We start from the raw sequence: 19,199 nt of genomic DNA, 5'->3' as shown, positions 1-19,199 counted from the left end.
ATTTTATGTTGTCTGTTTTAAAGACAATTTTACTACAGTTTTGTTTATTAAACTTAATACTATGTTATTTCATGGTGAAATGTTTTGTTATGCACTTCTTGTGCACTGAATACATTTAGAATGTATGTATGTAGCTTGTTTGAAAAAGCAAAAAAAAAAAAAAAAAAACGCTAATAAAATCGCAATCGCAATATTCGTTCAAAAAATCGCAATATGATTATTTTGTCCATATTGCACAGCCCTAATACAAAGTGTATTTAATATTGTGAGTGCTGCTCTCAGACTCACAGTGTGTGTGTGTGTGTGTGTGTGTGTGTGTGTGTGTGTGTGTGTGTGTGTGTGTGTGTGTGTGTGTGTGTGTTTTAGGATCTAAATGTGAAGCTGGCGCGTGTGAATCCAGAATAAACGGTGATGCCACATCAGGTAGAGACACTTTCACTGTCCAGGGTTTCTGATCTATTGTAACTGGATCCTGTGTTTCTCTCATCAGCTTTTATTGTTTGCATGTTCCAGTTGACTTGTTTACAGTGTTTGCCATGCATTTTTACTAGTTGCAGGGTTTCCCAGATCAGTTTAACTCAATACTGTGTAAGACTGTGCAATTCATCGAAATTTGGTTTCGTTTTCTGCTTCAAATGATCATGAAAATGCAGTAATCGAGATGAAACTTACCAGTGGTGCAATTTTGCTCCTCCATAAAAGCATTTTATTTTACATTCAAATAATTACATTACATTTCTGTAGTATAGTTAGACTACTTTAGACTTGCATAAAATAATTCAGTATTTTTTTTTTTTTTATTTTTTTTTTATTGTTTTCTGCTGTATTGCTTTCTTTAAATTAAAGTTTTGGACCCAGTCATAATCGTGTTAAATAATCGTGATTACAATATCGACCAAAATAATTGTGATTTATGATTTTTGCCAAAATCGAGCAGCCCTAATACTGTGTTTCCATGTTGGTCAAGCTCAGCTTGTTGCTGGATTGTGAATGTTAGGATCTTTTTAACATCTCTGTTCAGTCAGTTTTGCAAATTATTCTACATCAATGTTAAAAGTGAAAGGTTCATTGAATATAGAAAATAGCTTTTTGTTTCATTTATTTGTTTTTTATGTAGTCAGCTTGCACTGATAAATGCATTTGTTTTTATTTTGTGTTTTTATCTTTTTTTGTGTTGAATTAACACATATGCTTCTAAATATCAAATGCAAATCGATAAGAGAATGACATTGTAATTAATTTACGCAAAAATAACATTGAAATGAGAATTAAAAAAAAATTAATATCAAGCAATCAAATGTTTTTACATAACACGTTTCCTAACAAATCAATGCAGTTCAAAGTGCATCACATGCAACAACTGATGCTAAAATTGGCATAATAAATAAAAACAGCCCATAATAAACAACTTAAAGTAACTAAATTACAAATGCACAATATATTGGAAATATAGACCATATCAGTATTGTCCAATAATAGTTCAAGTTTGCTTGTTTACAGTGTTTTGCGATGCATTTTCACTAGTTGCTGTGTTTCTCAGATCAGTTTAAACTCAATACGGTGTAAGATCTTTTTTAACATTTTTTTTCCAGTCAGTTACTTATTAATAAATGCAATTCTTTGTATTTTTTTGCAAATTGTTCTGCATTAGTGTTTAAAGTGAAATTATTGAATGCAGAATATAACTTTTGTAAGTATTTTTCTTTAGTCAATGATAAATGCATTTGTTTTTATTTTGTGTGCATGTTTTCTGCATTGAATTAAGACATTTGCATCTAAACACTAAAGTTTTTGTTTAAAATATAAGACATGGTTTAAATATCAAATACAAATCGTTAAGAGAATAACATGTTAATCCAGAAATTACATTGAAATTAGATTTTATTTTTGCAAAACACATTTCTTAACAAATCAATGGAGTTTGAAGTGCGTCACATGCAACATTTGACACCAAAATTGGCATAATAAATAAAAGCAGACCCAAAATAAACAAGTTAAAGTAGTAATAAAAACAAAGCATATAAAACAGCGCTAAATTACAAATGCACAATATATTGGAAACTATATCAGTATTAGTTCAAGTTTGCTTGTTTACGGTGTTTTGCGATGCATTTTTACTAGTGGCAGGGTTGCTCAGATCAGTTTAACTCAATATTATGTAAGATCTTTTTAACATTTCTTTCCAGTCAGTTGATAAATGCATTTATTTGTATTTTTTTTGCAAATTGTTGTGCATTAGTGTTAAGAGTGAATAGTTAATTAAATGCAGAATATAGTTGAGTCAGCTTGCACTGATAAATGCATTTATTTTTATTTTGTGTGCACGTTATCTGCGTTGAATTAAGACATTTGCATCTAAACACTAAAGTTTTTGTTTAAAGAATAAGACATTAAATAAGTTTAAATATCAAATACAAATCACTAAGAAAATGACATGAGAAAATAAAAATGGAATGAGAAAAACGGTAATATTTAATATCAAGCAATCGAATGTTTTTCTATAACATGTTTCCTAACAAATCAATGCAGTTCAAAGTGCATCACATCAAAATTAAAAACAAACTAAAGCATACAAAAGCCAAAAATTCATTGCATGGGTCAAAATGATCTTTTTTCCTTTATGGCAAACAAAAATCATTAGGATATTAAATAAAAATCATGTTCCATGAAAGTATTTTGTACATTTCCTACCGTAAATATATCAAAACTTACATTTTGATTAGTGATATGCATTGCTAAAAACTTAATTTAATTTTTTGCACCCTCAGATTCCTATCCTAACAAACCATACATCAGCGAAAGGCTTATTTATTCAACTTTCAGATAATTTATTTGTTGTCCTGAAAAATCTGAAAACGTTAAAATTTTCTTCAGCTTTTACATATTGATCTGTGTGCTTTAAAAAACAGCTTGCAAAGCATTGCATCATTTAAAGGCCATAGCAAACCAATTAGCAGTATAAAACCAAATGCTCTTGTCTTTTTGTATAAAACGGTTTGCTATAATTGCATGATTTTACTAAAGAGCAGTTCCACGTGTGGCCTTCAGCATAAATCCGTCTGTTATTGCAGTGATTGTTCGTGGCCTTACGAGTATTACTGACTCTCTTCTTTCGGCTTTATTAGTTAGTTTTAGTCTGGATATAACTAATAAAGACTCTTGCCTAGGGCTCAGACGTACAAACAAGACTGGAAATACGAGACGTCTCTTTTTTCGTTGTGCACTGCAATGCAAACGGTTGTATTTCTAGCAGTTTCATAGTCTCTTGTTCCATCTGTTGCGTTGATATTTTCAGTGCGTTGGTCCAAAGTGTTGTATTTCAGTGGAAACGGCTGTTCCTGTAAGTCTTCAGAGGAACAACGTGTCTTAAAGAGCACTTAAGCACTTAATTATTCATGCATTGAATTTTTTACATATTGCAAGACATATTTGAGAGCTGTTCGTAGGTGAAACAGCACTGTGTTGCATGCCTTTTTTTCTGTGCATGATTTGAGACAAACTTTGCCCTGTTTGGCGTCTGATGTGTTTGTTTTGTGTCCGAGTGTAGCCTTTGCTCCCTCTGATATCAATCTTTTTATATTCGTTTTAAAGAGAAAAAACGCTGCATTGCAAGAACGGTTGTGAGCTTTAAACACACACACACACACACACACACACACACACACACACACACACACACACACACACACACTACGCTCGAGGGAGGCTTTTCCAGTTCAGGGTAGTTGTGTACGAGACCGATCGTGCCTTTCGTAATTGGACGATTAGATGTCTTTATGAGCGTGTTTGAATTGCACATCTGTAAACAACACTCACGCCAAAGTTACGATGTGTGTTTGATGCCAGCTCATGAAAGGAGGACAGAAAATGGCAACTGTGCTGTGATTTGTTTTTGTTTTTTAACAGCCTTGAGCTCTTTAAGCAGACAAAAATGTTTAAAAATTATAAAAATGTTTTATAAATTGATAATTGAAAAAGCTTTTATGAAATAGCTATATAACATAATTAATTTTGATTTTGCTGCATTCATCATTTTTTTATTTTATTTATTTGTAACAAACAGTACCTAATTTGGAGTTTCTAAACGGTGAACAAAAGTTTAAACTACTGAAAAACATCAAAGCCAGATTTTTTTTGGCGATTTTCTTGTTATTTATTATAGTTATTAAGCAAACACTGCATGAACCTCTTTTCACTCTGTTGTATTTTGGCAGCAGATGTCTGAAATGCAACAGCCTTGAGTTCTTTAAGTGGACAAAAATGATTTAAAAAATTATAAAAATGTTTAATAAATTGATAATTGAAAAAGCTTTTATGAAATAGCTATGTTTTAATTAAATTTAACATAATTTTATTAGATTATTACGTAATAATTTGCTACATTACACTTTATTTATTTATTTATTTTTAACAAAGTTCCTAATTTGGAGTTTCTAAACACTGAGCAAAAGTAAACTGTTCAAGAGAGTTTAAACTACTTAAAAACATCAAAACCAGATTTGTTTTTGTTATTTAACAGCCTTGAGCTCTTTAAGCAGACAAAAATGATTAAAAATTATAAAAATGTTTTATAAATTGATAATTGAAAAAGCTTTTATGAAATAGCTATATAACATAATTAATTTTGATTTTGCTGCATTCATCATTTTATTGATTTATTTGTAACAAACAGTACCTAATTTGGAGTTTCTAAATGGTGAACGAAAGTTTAAACTACCGAAAAACATCAAAGCCAGATTTGTTTTGGCGATTTTCTTGTTATTTATTGTAGTTATTAAGCAAACACTGCATGAACCTCTTTTCACTCTGTTGTATTTTGGCAACAAATGTCTGAAAAGCAAGTAATAAACACTAAACAAGTAAACAGCACTTTTACACTAAAGTTACGATGTGTGTTTGATGCCTGTTCATGAAAGGAGGACAGAAAATGTCAACTGTGCTGTGATTTGTTTTTGTTTTTTAACAGCCTTGAGCTCTTTAAGCAGACAAAAATGTTTAAAAATTATAAAAATGTTTTATAAATCGATAATTGAAAAAGCTTTTATGAAATAGCTATGTTTTAATTAAATTTAACATAATTTTATTAGATTATTACGTAATAATTTGCTACATTACACTTTATTTATTTATTTATTTTTAACAAACCGTTCCTAATTTGGAGTTTCTAAACACTGAGCAAAAGTAAACTGTTCAAGAGGGTTTAAACTACTTAAAAACATCAAAACCAGATTTGTTTTTGTTATTTTCTTGCTATTTATCATAGTTATTATGCATGTTGTATTTTGGCAACAAATGTCTGAAATGCAACAGCCTTGAGTTCTTTAAGTGGACAAAAATGATTTAAAAAATTATAAAAATGTTTAATAAATTGATAATTGAAAAAGCTTTTATGAAATAGCTATGTTTTAATTAAATTTAACATAATTTTATTAGATTATTATGTAATAATGTGCTACATTACACTTTATTTATTTATTTATTTTTAACAAACCGTTCCTAATTTGGAGTTTCTAAACACTGAGCAAAAGTAAACTGTTCAAGAGAGTTTAAACTACTTAACATCAAAACCAGATTTGTTTTTGTTATTTTCTTGCTATTTATCATAGTTATTATGCATGTTGTATTTTGGCAACAAATGTCTGAAGTGCAAGTAATAAACACTAAACAAGCGAGTTCTTTAAGCAGACAATTTTTAAATGTTTAATAAATTGATAATTGAAAAAGCTTTTATAAAATAGCTATATAACGTAATTCATTTTGATTTTGCTGCATTAAATTTATCTATTTATTTATTTGTAACAAACAATACCTAATTTGGAGTTTCTAAATAGTGAACGAAAGTCTGAACTACTGAAAAACATCACAACCAGATTTGTTTTTGTCATTTTTTTTGTTAATAAGCATGAACCTCTTTTCACTCTGTTGTATTTTGGCAACAAATGTCTGAAATGCATATAATAAACACTAAACAAGCGTAAATTGTTTTAATTGCACATTTATAAACATCACATTTATTTATATATATATATATATATATATATATATACATGGGCGACATTAGGGGGGGGCAAGGGGGGGGCAGTTGCCCCCCCTGTGGTTAGTCATGGAATCCTCGACAGCCCCGCTGCAACTGCTTTAGCCAAGCTTAGGCTCGGTTGTACTTGGGAACTAGACGGTGCTATGTAACCCTCAAACGAAAGCAAAGCAATTGAAGATCTGGCAAACTATCCAACGTGTTTTTGCAGCGTTGAGCAATGTAGCCAATCACAGACATATCTGTTGTTTCCGAACAATTAGAAACACTTGTCAGAATTCACTCACTGCTGAAAGCGCCTGATCGGTTTTTATTAAGTGGCGTTTTGTGCGCTCGTGAATCATCTTATGAGTGTAGACGCGATGTAAATAAAATATTAATTGTGTAGTTTAGAGAGCTTTATTAATTATAACGGAATTTTGTGAGATCTCTATGAATTTTTAGTGATAATAAGGGGAGCGTGCTTTGCACTTTCCAGGCTATAATCCATTTAGAATTTGTATGAAACTTTTGTTTTTCGGCACATGCAAGCTGATGTGTTTTGGGAGTGACATTTGCATATTTACGCTGGGTTTATTCTCGAAATAACGGTGAAGCAATAGACGGGATAAAAATATATTTTCCCCTTCTCCCAAAACAACTTACTGTTTCAGCTATAAAATAGTTCAGTTTTGTATATAATGGTAAAATGTTTATATTTAGTTTCGTTTTTTATTTAGCTAATTTAGAAAAACGCTTGGCGCATTTTTTATTCGTTAAAAATATATATATTTACCGAACAGCGCCCAGCGGAAGACTGATCATAGTCTGTTTGATCAGTTTGCCTTCTCAAATCATCACGACTTGCCTAAAATGAAATCTATAGATATAAAACAGTTCAAGTATAAAACAATGGTAGTTTAAACGTTACAGATGCATGTGAGCTATATGCGCATAGTTTGTGCAGAAAGTGGAAGCTAAAGCTTGCAGGACATCGAGGCACCAGCGCAATCACTTGCATTTTTTTCATGGGAAGCAATTTAAAATTATCCGTCATTTTTGCTCACAAAGTACGAGTAATACATCGGAAAAAACGTTACAGCATTTTTATAAAATAAAGAAAACAAAAATTATGTGCTTTCTGCCGTCTGGTTCTTGAACAGGAGTGCTGAACAAAATGAAGCGAAATGCATGCCTCACAGACATAATAAATACATTTATAGAAAGCTTTAAATTATTACTTAACGAAATAAAACAAATCAAAAGCACAAACTCTTTCATGTAATCCGTAAAGATGAATTTCTCTCTGAAGGCGCGTCCAAAAAGGAGATTGCGACACTGACTCAGAATACACAAATTAATTAATAAATAATTCATTTATGTCCTTACTCTTTCCTCGACACATTCATTGTTATTTATTTTTGCCGGTGCTTGGGGTGAGTTTTAGCCTATTGTGTGCGCTTGAACGCGGATTCAGCTGCGCTAAAGCAAACTAAACGGTGTCTGAGTCGGTCTCAAAAGTGAAAGCGAAAGTGAAGTTTCGTGTTGTTTCCACCAGCGCGGCATTTTTTTTCTTCACCATAATTGATGGTTGTCTAAATTATGAAAATAAGGAGAAGCCTAAAACAGGCCCGATGCCGGCCCGGGTCTGAACTATGACGTGAAAATTGGCCCGAAGCCGTAGCCCTGGGGTGTAAAAAAGAGTCAGGGCCCATCGGCCCGGGCTGAAGTGCAGCGCTTTAATTGACTGCTTAGATGTGCTGCAATACCGTAGGGCACTGTTTTAATGCTTACATCTGATTTTTTTTCTTGCCCCCCCTGACTCAAGAGTCAAATGTCGCCCATGTATATATATATATACATATTTTATTTATAATTTTTTTAACAGCCTTGAGAAATTATAAAAATGTTTAATAAATTGATAATTAAAAAAGCTTTTATGCAATAGCTATGTTTTAATTAAATGTAACATAATTAATTTTAATTTTGCTGCATTAAATTGTTTGAATTGCACATCTGTACACAACACTTTCATTTGTACTTATTATTTTTTCAACAAGAGTTCTTTAAGCAGACAAAAATGTAAAAAATATATAAAAAAATTTAATTAATTGTAAAAATAAAGCTTTTATGAAATAGATTTGTTTTAATAAAATTGAGCCTAATTAATTGAACCTAATAAAGTGTTCAAGAGAGTCTAAACTACTGAAAAACACCAAAACCGGATTTGTTTTTGTCATTTTCTTATTTATTATAGTTATGAAGCAAACACTACATGGACCTCTTTCTAGTCTGTTGTATTTTGGCAGCAAAAGTATGAAATGCAAGTATTAAACACTAAAACTAGAGTCTAAACTACTAAAACGCAAAGCCTGTTTTTTTGTTATTATTTATTGTTAATACCTTTTGTATTTTAACAGCAGAAGTCTAAATGCAAGTTATAAACAAATGTATAAACTGTGTTTGAAAGAGTGTAAACTGCTGAAAAACATTTTTTATGAAACACTTTTTATTGCTATTTTATTGTAGTTTATATAGTGGGTTGTATGTAACTAAATAAAAAATAAAATGCTTAACAAATTGATAACTGAACAAGCTCTTATGAATGGGCTTGGACTGAATGAAGTGCAATTAATTTTTATGATATTTGTTAAATTATACTAGTTGTTTAACAGCCAGTCCTGATAATATTAGGCTCATAAATATGACGTAACAGTTGTTTTTTAGGATTGCTTTGATTTGTAATTCATTAACTACAGTGTTACGACGAGCGTTGATAAAGCGTTGACTGAAGCTGTGATAAATCACCAGCACGTCCTGCTGTGAACATGAGAATCGTCATTGGCCAGACAGACTCTTATTGAGAAGGAAAATAAGTCTGTTAGATGAGCTGCAGGCTTTTGTGGGGTTGTGAGATGGATCTGGTGTTTGTTTCATTCTCGTGAAAGTCTGAAGGTTGTCAAAGTCATGTAGCGGTTATAGTCTGGTGTATGTTTGTTTAAGCAAGTCAGAACATTTTTGCAAATTATTGCTGGCTGGTGTCAAGCCACAGTGACAACACTGAACTAGAGAAATTGAGGTAAAGGGAGGTCAGACTACTGAAAAATGACAAAATCAGCTTTTTTGTTGTATTTTAGCAACTAAAGTTAGACTAAATTGCAGTTAATAAACACTAAACTAGAGTAAACTGTGTCCGAGACAGACTAAACTACTGAAAAACTACAAAATCCGATTTGTTTGTGGTTTGTCATTTATTGTAATTAAGCAAACCTCTGCTTGGAAGTTTCTCTTTAGTCTGTTTTATTTTAGCATTGAAAGTCCAAACTGGTTTCTAAACACTGTACAGGAGTAAAACGTAATCAAGAGAGACTAAACTACTGAAAAACTACAAAAACAGATATTTTGTTGTAATCTTTTGTGCACATTAACTTTGTTTTTAAGAGAAACTCAACTACTGGAAAACTACAAAAAACCTGATTTTTTTTTGTTGTAGTTTTTTGGACGTGAACTTTGTTTTTAAGAGAAACTAAACTACTGAAAAACTACAAAACCAGATTTTTTTTTTGTAGTTTTGTTTTTGCACATGAACTTTGTTTTTAGCCTGTTTTTTAATCAATGAAAGTCTAAACTGCAGTTTCTAAACACTGAACAAGAGTAAAATGTGTTCAAGAGAGACTAAACTGATGAAAAAAATACAAAACCAGATTGTGATTGTAGTTTTTTGTTTTTATTTTTTGTTAAGCAAACAGCTACACAAACTTTTTTTATGACCTGTTTTATTTTAGCAATGAAAGTCTAAACTGTAGTTTCTAAACACTGAACAAGAGTAAAGCGTGTTCAAGAGAGACTAAACTACTGAAAACACATTTTTTGTTTTAGTTTTTTGCACATGAACTGTAGTTTTTCAGTAGTTTAGTGTCTTAAAAACAAAGTTCATGTGTAAAAAAACTACAACAAAAAAAATCTGGTTTTGTAGTTTTTCAGTAGTTTAGTCTCTTAAAAACAAAAACAGATTTTTGTTGTATTTTTTTTGGACATGAATTTTGTTTTTAAGAGATACTAAACTACTGAAAAACTACTAAACCAGATTTTTTGTTGTAGTTTTTTTTGCTCATGAACTTTGCTTTTAGCCTGTTTTTTTTAGCAATGAAAGTCTAAACTGCAGTTTCTAAATGCTTAAAAACAGTAAAACATATTCAAGAGATACTAAACTACTGAAAAACTACTAAACCAGATTTTTTGTTTCAGTTTTTTTTTTGCTCATGAACGTTGCTTTTAGCCTGTTTTATTTTAGCAATGAAAGTCTAAACTGCAGTTTCTAAACGCTTAACAGTAAAACATATTCAAGAGATACTAAACTACTGAAAAACTACAAAACCAGATTTTTGTTGTAGTTTTTATTTGCTCATGAACTTTGCTTTTAGCCTGTTTTATTTTAGCAATGACAGTCTAAACTGCAGTTTCTAAACGCTTAAAAACAGTAAAACATATTCAAGAGATACTAAACTACTGAAAAACTACTAAACCAGATTTTTTGTTGTAGTTTTTTTTGCTCATGAACTTTGCTTTTAGCCTGTTTTTTTAGCAATGAAAGTCTAAACTGCAGTTTCTAAACGCTTAAAAACAGTAAAACATATTCAAGAGATACTAATCTACTGAAAAACTACTAAACCAGATTTTTTGTTGCATTTTTTTTTTGCTCATGAACTTTGCTTTTAGCCTGTTTTTTTTTAGCAATGAAAGTCTAAACTGCAGTTTCTAAACGCTTAAAAACAGTAAAACATATTCAAGAGATACTAAACTACTGAAAAACTACTAAACCAGATTTTTTGTTGCATTTTTTTTTGCTTATGAACTTTGCTTTTAGCCTGTTTTTTTTTTAGCAATGAAAGTCTAAACTGCAGTTTCTAAACTCTTAAAAACAGTAAAACATATTCAAGAGATACTAAACTACTGAAAAACTACAAAACCAGATTTTTTGTTGCAGTTTTTTTGCGCATGACCTTTGTTTTTATCCTGTTTTATTTTAGCAATGAAAGTCTAAACTTTAGTTTGAACTTGAATAATAATTAATAATTAATTACTTTTTTCAGTACTTTTTTCAGTACTTGAACTGTGTTCAAGTGTAAAAACAAAGTTCATGTGCAAAAAAACTACAACAAAAATCTGCTTTTGTACTCTTTCAGTAGTTTAGTCTCTCTTTAATACGTTTAACTCTTGTTCAGTGTTTAGAAACTCCAGTTTAGACTTTCTATTAAAAACTACAAAACCAGATTGTTTGTTGTAGTTTTTTCCACATTAACTTTGTTTTTAAGAAAGACTAAACTACGAAAAACTACGAAAATGGATTTTTGAACTCGAACTTTGTTTTTAACCTGTTTTATTTTAGCAATGAAAGTCTAAACTGCAGTTTCTAAACACTGAACAAGAGTAAAACGTATTCAAGAAAGACCAAACTACTGAAAAACTACAAAACCAAGTTTTTTTTTGTTATTTATTGTTGTTACGGTAGGTTCCTGTAGTGGTTCGCTCCTGTAAAGTTGGTTGTATGTTTGTTTAACAAGAAAACATCATTAGCAACAAACATCTAAACCATATTAAACTGCAGTCGTTTAATTCAGAACGATTAAACTGTCTTTATGACGTGCTAAACGACTTCTGAGCTGCGCAGAGCAGGTTTGTCCGGATGCATGGGTACGCTCCGGCTCTGAACGGACCACCCAGACACCTTGCGGCCTCCATGCGACGCTCTGTCAGCGAGATAAAACCGTTTAGCGATGAGTTTAGCATTCCCACACTAATTACCCCGTGATTGCGCCGAGTGCTGAGTTCTGGCAGCGAGGGTCCAGGACTAGGTGCGTTCCTGGAGGAGCGTAATGGTTCCCACATGGGCCGCTGAGCGCGGGACGCTGCTCTTGTGTTACCGCCGACTTACAGGAAGTCCTGCCTTAGTAGTTTGGATGATTAGATGTTTCCAGGGGTGCTGAGCATCATTAGGCAGGCTATTAATGCGTTCTAAGGTTTACAAGTGTCATTAGTTGCACATTTGCTTGATTTTTGTTTTGTTAATTGCTCAGAGTTAGTGTTAGTGCTGTGATTAAACCTTTTAAGGATTAAAATTGAGTGTGTGTGACGAGCAGCACTGCTTTATTCTTTAAAAAAGAGATCAGATGGGCTATATTCATCGTAAATTGACAAAATATTTTTTTATATAAAATTTTATAAATATATCTAAAAATATAATTTTAATTTATATTTAGATTTATATATTATAATAATATTTAAAAATAAAAATAAAAATAATCAAATCTAATTCAGTACGTCAAATAAATCATATTTATTTATAAAAACTGTTAAATGTATATTTAATTTTAGATATAATAACACTCATAAAAGCTGATTTATAGTTATAGTTGGACTGTAATAATATACATAAGGCAGCTTTTATGTAGCTTTTTAATAATATAAAAAATAAATATTTTTTCAGTTAAATTTTTTGACGACAGAAAAGGGTTTTTTAAAATAAATAATTTAAATAAACCCATTATATATTTAAAAAAATGTTGTCGATTTAATTTAATTTTAATAACAGTTGAATTTTTATTTTCGTTTGTATTTCAATTTATTTTTTATTTGTTTGTTGTTTATTTAACCTGGATAATTTCATTGAGATATAAAATGTCATTGATAATAATTTAAAAATATATGTATATTTTCTCCCTTTTATTTTTTGACGACTGAAAAAGATTTATTTGTAGATTTTTTTTTTTAAATAAAAAAAATTATTAAATAAACCCATTTGTATTAAAAATATTGTCAATTTAATTTTTTTAATTACATTTAAATTTTTAAATGTATATATTTTTTAATTTGTTTATCAATCTTTTTATTGCTTTTATTTTAAATAATGAATAATTTAAATGAGTACGTCATATTAAATTAAATAAATAAATGCATATTTTCACTTTTTTTGGATGATAGAAAAAATGTTTTAGATTTATTTTATTTCAAATAAATAAATAATTCATATAAATACATTTTATTTAAATGAGAAATAAATATTTTGCCACTTTCATTTTTTGATGGCAGAAAAACATGTATTATGCATTTATTTAAATACAAAATAATTTAAATAAGTACATTATATTAAATTAAATAAATCACTTTAATGTTTGGATGACAGAAAAAATGTTTTCAATTAATTTTATTTCAAATAAATAAATAAATAAATAAATTTATATTAACATTTTTAAAATAATAAAATCTATTTTAACAATTTTTTTTTTGATGGCAGAATTTTTTTTTGAAGATTAATAATAAAAATAATTAAATACATTTTACATTTAAGTAAAAACATTTGTATTTATATAGATGTATATTTTCGTCATAAATTGTTTTATTCAATTTGAATAGTTAAATTATTAATTTAAATAAATGCATTTATTTATATAATCATGTATGTTATTATTTTATTATATAACTATTGGATGTTGAAATATGAACATTCCTAACAGATTATTTAAAAAATGATTTATTAAACACTGCCGCTGACGTCGTTATTATTTTACCTTCTAATTAGCCTTTTCTCGCTACATTTAATCGGATGTTAATTTGCGTCTAGACGATTGCGTTTCGCCACTACGCTGGAATGTTCAATGTGAAAGCGATTACGCGAGTTATGATGGGAAACTCCCGTCAAAGCTGCCTTTATGAGAGGCGTGGCTCTTCCAGCTGTCAATCAAACGAAGACTCGCCCCCCTCCTCAGTAAAGACTGAAAATAAGGCCACAGCAATTACTCATGAGAGTGTTTTACAGCCCAAGAGGTAAATACCAGATCGCATGCTTTTTCAAGCGCAGTGGGAATCGTAAACGCAAAGATTATACGTGGAAAAAAAAAGAGGTATTTTGTGCTTCCAGCAGAGGAAGGCCGATCCCCTCTCTCTCACTCTCTCTCTCTCTCTCTCTCTCTCGCTTTTGTTCGCTCACGCTGTGGTTGTCGGGGGGCCTCGCATCAGGGGCTGCCGTCCTCTGATTGGCCGTGTAACCCGAGCCCCGAGCTTCTGATTGGTCGGTGGGTAACAAGCCCCCATACGGAGCCCCTCCCCGTCCTGTGTTTGCGTTGCGGGCGTTCCCCCCCCGACAGGAAGCTGCTGATGTGATGGAATCTACAGGATGTTAGAAAGGGAACATGAGGGTGACGGGACACGGCATGTCTGACCCCATTCAAGAATTCCTCTCGCTGCTTTTCCTCTCTTCTTTCCATCTGTTTTTCAGCTCTCATAATTTGTTTTCCTTAGTGACGGGTTTGGGCATTTAAAAAAAAATTATCATGCTAATGATAGCTTGTGGATTACCGCAAGCATGGTAAGCCTGCAAAATGCCACATTTATTATAGTTTGTGTTTCTGCTGTAAAATGTCAGCTCTGCTTTGAACGGTGCAAGAAACCTTTAAAAACTATTCTTTTTGAGGACAGAATTAAAAAAAACAAAAATGCATATTTATTAAATACATTAAATAAATAAATGTTTTCGTCAATACATCAGAAAAATATTTATTTACAAAATAATGTTTACATATTTTTGTCAATACATTAGAAAAATATTTATTTGTAGTTTTTTTTCAAATAAATAAATAAATGAATCTCTTATATTTGAAACATTTTTTTACATGTTTTTAATGATGGTGTTTTATTTTATTTTGCTTTATTTATTTATTTTATTTTTTGTATTTTTCCTTTCTGTATAGTCCCATTTCAGATTGATTTATTTTATTTTATTATTTTATTTTATTTTTTATCCTTTCTTTTTCCAGGGTAGTCCCATTGAGATATAAAATCTCTTTGTTTTATTGAAGTTATTTAGAATAAGTAATATTTACATGTTTTTGTCAATACATTAGAAAAATATTTATTTGTAATTTTTTTTTCAAATAAATAAATAAAATACACTCATTTATATTTAAAAACCTACATTTTCATTTGTTAATGGTGGTGTTTTATTTTGATTTTGATTTTGATTTTGATTGATTTATCCTTTCTTTTTCCCGGATAGTCCCAGTGAGATAAAAAAAAATCTCTTTGATCTTTTTTATTTAATTTATTTCAAATAATAAATAGTTTAAATAAATTAATTATATAAAATAAATACATATTAATGACAGAAGAAATGTGTAGAATTATTTAAATTTCAAATAAAAAACTTTTTATTTAAATAAAAATAAATATTTTCTCTTAAAGAAAAATGCTTTTGTAGAATCGTTACTTTTTTTCATTTAAAAAAAAACTATTTTATAAAATAAATAAACTATTTTTTATTTTTGTTTATTTTATTGTAGTCATTTCGAATTAAAAAGAATTTAAATACATTATATTAAATAAATAAATGTCTGGATGTCTGAAAAAATGTAATTATTTTATTTCAAATAAATAATTTAAATAAATACATTTTATTTAATTGAAAAATAAATAAATATTTTGTCACTTTTTTGATGGCAGAAAAAATAGTTGTAGAATTTTTATTTGCATAAATAATTTAAATTCATTTTACACTAAAGGAAATAATTAAGTAAATACATTTGCATGTTATATGTAAATAAGTATATTTAAATAATTAAAACAAATATGTATAAATGAATTATTGCATAAAACAAAATTAATGATTAAGTATATTTATGAAATCATGTTTTACAATTTGACTTGAATTGAATTGTATCGGAGGATTTAGTTCAGTAATGTGGTTTCTGAGTGGTTTTACCATGTTTCTTTTTGAAGACACTTGCAGTACCATGATACAAATGTATATGGGTGTCATGTAGTATCGTGGTAAATCTGTAAGTACTATATTGCCAGTATAAGGAAGTGTTCACGTTCACAACATAGTAGATTCATATCACTGCAAATAACTACAAAGCTCTAGTTGTTAGTTAATGAAAGCAAATGTACAGGAAGAAACAATGCTGTGACCTTTAGCCCAGTTACTGAGAGCACATACACACACTTTCACATTACAGCGCGACGACAGGCTTTTCAAAGACGTTTTATCATGTATTTCTCTGAAACACCCCTCTCTGAAAAGGTTTCTTGCACCAAAAACACTCACGGTTTAGTTTTTATGACCATTTTCCATCAATCTGTACAATCAAACCGCTCTTGTTTTCCACTGAAGGATCTAAAAAGCCTTAAAGAGTGACTTTTACAAGCAAAGTTGCATAAGATGTGATTTCAGGGAATATTATTTTCATTCCCGTCAATATAAAGTGTTCAAAAAAAAATTTTTTTTGTCAAAATTATTCAATATCTGATAAATTAACTTTTGTCAGATTTGCTTTGAACAGTGAAATAAACCTTAAAACATTTGTTTTACTTTCTTGAGGACAGAAAAATATATATTTTTGTAGAATTATTTATTTATTTAGAATAAAAAAGACATATTTTTTATTTGTAGAATCCTTTGGTTTTTATTTTAAATAAATAAATAATTACAAACATGTGTATTTATTTTTGTCACTTTAATTTTTTAATGATAGTTAATTTTTATTTTATTTTATTTATTTTATTATTATTATTAATAAACTCGTTATGTTATGTAAATTAAATAAATACATATTTTTGTCTGTTTTTTGATAAAAGAAAATATATTTGTAGAATTATTTAATTTTAAATAAATAAATTAAATACGTTATATTTAAATAAAAATTTAATAAATAGTCTCTTTAATTATTTGATGACAAAAATTATTTGAGGAATGTTTTTTTATTTTATTTATTTTTTTAAAAATGATTTAACTAAAAACATTTGTATTTAAAATATATATTTTGTCACTTTTTTAAGGACAGAAAACAATATTTGTAGAATTATTTAATTACAAATAAATAATTTAAAGAAATACATTTTATGTTAATAAAAAATTCTTTCAGTTTTTGATGACAGATTTGTATTTAAAAATACATGACAGAACAATGTGTAGAATTATTTAATATCAAATAAATAAATACAATAAATACATTTATTGTTTTTAAATAAGTATTTTCTCACTTTAATTTTTTTGATGACAGAAAAATATTTACTTGTACAATCATTTGATTTTTTCCCCAGAATAATTTAATTACAAATAAATGAATAATTTAAATAAATACACTTTATATGAATAAAAAATAAGTATTATCTTACTCAGTTTTACTCAGGAAGCAATGAAAAAAAAAAAAGATTTAAATAAAACCATTTGTATTTAAAAATACATATTTGGTCACTTTCATTTTTAAATGAATTATTTAATTTCAAATAAATAAATTATTAAAATAAATGCATTACTTATTTACAAAGAAATATTTTCTCACTTTCATTTTTTGTCGACAGAAAAATATTTATTTGTAGAAACATTAGATTTTCCCCCCAAAATAAATAAATAAATAATTTAAATAAAACCATTTGTATTTTAAAATACATATTTTGTCACTTACATTTTTATATTTGTAGAATAATGTAATTACAAATAAATGAATAATTTAAATAAATACACTTTATATGAAAAAAAAGAAAGGATTTTTTTACTCTGTTTTTGACGACCGAAAAGATATGTCAAAAATAATTTAAATATAAACATTTGTATTTAAAAATATATATTTGGTCACTTTCATTTTTAAACGAATTATTTAATTTCAAATAAATAATTCAAATAAATACATTTGTATTTAAAAAAAACCTATTTGGTCACTTTCATTTTTAAATTAATTATTTAATGTGAAATAAATAAATTATTAAAATGAATACATTTATTTACAAAGAAATATTTTCTCACTTCCATTTTTTTGACGACAGAAAAATATTTACTTGTAGAATCATTTAATTTATTAACTTTTTTTTTTTCAAATAAAAAACAATTTAAATAAAAACAGTTGTATTTAAAAATACATATTTGGCCACTTTAATTTTTAAATGAATTATTTAATTTCAAATAAATAAATTAATAAAATAAATACATCTTTACAAAATTATTTAGAAAGAAATGTTTTCTGACTTTCATTTTGTGATGACAGAAAAATATTTATTTGTAGAAACATTAGATATTTTTCCCAAATAAATAAATATTTTAAGTAAAAAACATTTGTATTTTAAAATACATATTTTGTCACGTTCATTTTTATATTTGTAGAATTATTTCAGTGCAAATAAATAATTTAAATAAATACACCTTATATGAAAAAAGTAAGTATGTTCTTACTCAGTTTTTTGACGTCAGAAAACGAATATTAAAATTTTTATAATTTAAATAAAAACATTTGTATTTTAAAATACATATTTTGTCACGTTCATTTTTATATTTGTAGAATTATTTCAGTGCAAATAAATAATTTAAATAAATACACCTTATATGAAAAAAGTAAGTATGTTCTTACTCAGTTTTTTGACGTCAGAAAACGAATATTAAAATTTTTATAATTTAAATAAAAACATTTGTATTTAAAGATACATATTTGGTCACTTTAATTTTTAAATGAATTATTTAATTTCAATAAAATAAATAATTAAAATAAATTAAATATTTTCTCACTTCATTTTTTGACAACAGATACATATTTATTTGTAGAATCATTTGATTTTTTTTCCCCCCAAATGAATAATTTAAATGAAAACATTTTAAAGGGTTCGTTCACAGAAATGAATGTGGTGTTAATATTATTAGCCTCATGTTTCTGGAGGGTGTTTCTGCCGGCTGTTGTTGTGTCCTATTTGGCTCCAGATCATCTTTGAGTTTGGAGAGCGTCTTCATTAGCGGCTGAGAGAGAGGAAGTGAAAGTGACAAAAGGAAGTAGTAGAGCGATCAAGTGAGTGAGTGAGTGAGTGAGTGAGTGAGTGAGTGAGTGAGTGAGTGTTTGTGTTTGGGCCGGACAGCTGTTTTAATGCTGTTACCTCACTGCTCTCTCTCTCTCTCTCTCTCTCTCTCTCTCTCTCTCTCTCTCTCTCTCTCTCTCTCTCTGACAGCTGTTATTGTCTTCATTGAGGCTCGTCAAACTCATAAGGATCTGCTGCTCTGTTTCTCTGCTGCTGCTGCTATTTTAGACTCAAAAGCCTGAAAAATGGCAGACATCCTCTGACATGTTAAAATGTTAATGTGTTTATTAGTCATGTTTTTAGTTATTAGTGACTTAAAATTGTTGCAGTTTTAACACTTTAAAAAAAAGATTAC

The 19,199-nt window shown here is 28.6% G+C and overlaps 1 protein-coding gene across 1 annotated transcript in view; it reads left to right on the top strand.

The window, feature by feature from the left end:
• Positions 1–366: 366 nt before the first annotated feature.
• The window catches only part of vdra (vitamin D receptor a), a 67,770-nt gene continuing 48,937 nt past the window's right edge, over positions 367–19,199 (top strand). The window contains exon 1 of the mRNA XM_073823276.1: positions 367–423. The gene's annotated coding sequence lies outside the window, so the exon portion shown is untranslated. The remainder of the gene's footprint in view (positions 424–19,199) is intronic.

The sequence above is a fragment of the Garra rufa genome, chromosome 18 (assembly GCF_049309525.1).
Source record: "Garra rufa chromosome 18, GarRuf1.0, whole genome shotgun sequence".
NCBI lineage: Eukaryota > Metazoa > Chordata > Actinopteri > Cypriniformes > Cyprinidae > Garra > Garra rufa.
The sequence above is the reverse complement of the archived record's forward strand: the minus strand, read 5'-3'. Positions and strand labels throughout refer to the sequence as shown.